Below are 2,509 nucleotides of genomic sequence, written 5' to 3' on the forward strand. Positions count from 1 at the left end.
GTTATAGCGCATAAATTTTAGAGAGCAAAACTGGAATACAATTTACAGAAAAATAGTACAAGGAAGTAAAAGGAAAATAAACAGCATGATCATTCTATGGTCGATCCAATGACGTCAGCAAATACAATTTATCATTAAGTCAAATACTGGCCGCCGTTTTTCATACTGATAGTTAGGCCATTAGAAACAGAATTGATTGTCGACGGAATTTTTCGTTATTTCCCGATCATGACGAGGAGCACACAGCGGATGTGACCAGTTGGCAGAGGATGCTCACTCCTCCATGGCACCTGATCCCACCTCTGATCTTTTGGAGGTCCGTGTTTCCTCTGCTCTTATTTTGTATTATTCAATGGACTTTTGAGCTTAAATACCTTTCGTTATCTCCAAGTATTTCATTACAGAAAATCAAAGCATAGAAATTACAGGAAAAAACAAAACGTACGTACAATTTGTGAATTAAAAAACACAAAGAAATACGCAGTAGGCCTATTTGAAAAACGAGACCATCTTCATAGAAACATGAGAAGTTGTCAAGAATCTCATGTTATTTTTGTAAACTTTTAAATAGCTTTTCCTAAATCTACATCAAATGTATGAATCAAAGATTACAATGTGGGACAACTTCCTGAATATCAAGCTATAATTTCCTTCAAGTGAACCAACTCAAAGAAACAACCCATGTCTTGTCATTCAAAAAAGAGTATGAGTTGACAGTATCTGCTGTCTTATCCAAGAGCTAACTGTGTGTTCAACCTTACCCCTGATTCTGGTTATTAATTTGATCTGTCATAAAGGAGAATTAATTTGATTTATCATAAAGGAGAATATACCTCCTTTTCCCCAGTCCGTTTAATATGTTCTTCAATATTTTTTTCATAATTAAGGATGTTTTAACTACAATTATAAGGTTTATTTGAAATTTATATTGAATATAAGAGTAGATAAAACAGACGGGGAAACTAAGGGCGCCCCCACCCTACCTTCTATAGCTATGTATTGAATATATTAACTGATTTGTAGTGATAGGTGGTCGTAAGGTATTGAGTACCGCTTAACCTGGCCGTGAACCCCTGAGCGTGACCTTCGTTTGCATCAAATTGCGTCAGTGCGCGCGCCACCGTCTACATTCATTCATGTTTTATAGATTGGTTGGAACAGGTAGTTCTAACTGCGCGGAGTTTTCTTTTAAATTTATTTTTAATACAGAAAATCTCGTAATTATAATTTCATCTTATAGTGTAAAACTATAGTATACATAATATGTATAAGCACTTGACTTCTAAGCTCAAAGATAATCGTTCAGGTTGTCTTAATTCTGATTTTTTGCAACTACCGCAGTCAGGCATTTCGAAAAAAAGGCATTTGAATGATAAGTGTGTAGTCTGTAGATTTAAATGAAGAGAGAACTGATGAAGTGATGTATCGGGAGAAGCAGGGTTTGTTCTAAGGAAAGGACAAAACAAAAGGAAAGGGACAAACGATGCAAAAGAGAATGGATGCAAGGACTGGGTATACTTTTTAGCCTAATTAAGTTGCAAATACCATATTTTAACAGATTTTCAAAATATTGCAACGCTTTGAGACATAATTGTAAAGCTTTGATTTAAAAAATAAAATCAAAATTTTTCAGTTTTACCCTTTAAACATGAAACCAGTTTTTTTTCATAAATCATTTTTGAGAAAAGAAAAGCATTATCGTCTATGCTTAATGGGACTGCTCATGGCTTTGATGAGGAAAACTACAAATTATAATGCTTGAATTAACATAAGGACAACATAATTTATTTTCTTTTATTTTGTACCTCCTTTACATACTAAGTATACATGTACAGTATATGGTGGTTCTGGTCGTTGATTCATTTATGCCTCTTTTGTTTAAAATATTGACACTAATTCCTAGCTATTCATGGTGGTTTCTGTCACATTGGGATCTTAGGAAGTGAGCCAGACTTTAAGATGTTTCGGCATGCAACCATCAAGTCAGCGTTGCATTAAGATGATCATTGATGATATCGTCCATAATCAGATAAAAAAAAAACTTTCACCGATTGACACTTTAAACTTGTGCTTTAGGCCTGACTTGGAAACCTGGAATTGACCCTTTAATGTAACGTTACATTGGTCTCAATTGTAAACAACAGCTGTATTAGAACTTCATGAGCGCCAACAAAGATGACCCCGAGTCGAACCCTGAACATCAGGCATTTTTTGATACAGAGGGTCGCAAGGACAGAGAAAACCTAATCAAAGAGGGATTCTTTGTTCCGTGTCGAGCGAGTAAGATCGTAGTAACCCCGACCTTGAACATTTTACCCCGCCGCAAAAATCAGTGAATGGAATCATTTTATCCCCTTAGATTCATTAAAATGACATAGAGATGAAATGTTTTACTTTTTTCACTGCCCTGATTGAAGCAAAAAATGTTGCTTTTGATATTTGCTGTTTCTGAATGCACGGAGAGAAAAAAGGCATACGTCGACAATTATATTTCTCAGGGATGCAAACA

This window comes from Saccostrea cucullata, unplaced genomic scaffold (assembly GCF_032062105.1).
Source record: "Saccostrea cucullata isolate Sc308-1 unplaced genomic scaffold, CSIRO_AGI_Scuc_v1 ctg251, whole genome shotgun sequence".
Classification (NCBI taxonomy): Eukaryota; Metazoa; Mollusca; class Bivalvia; order Ostreida; family Ostreidae; genus Saccostrea; species Saccostrea cuccullata.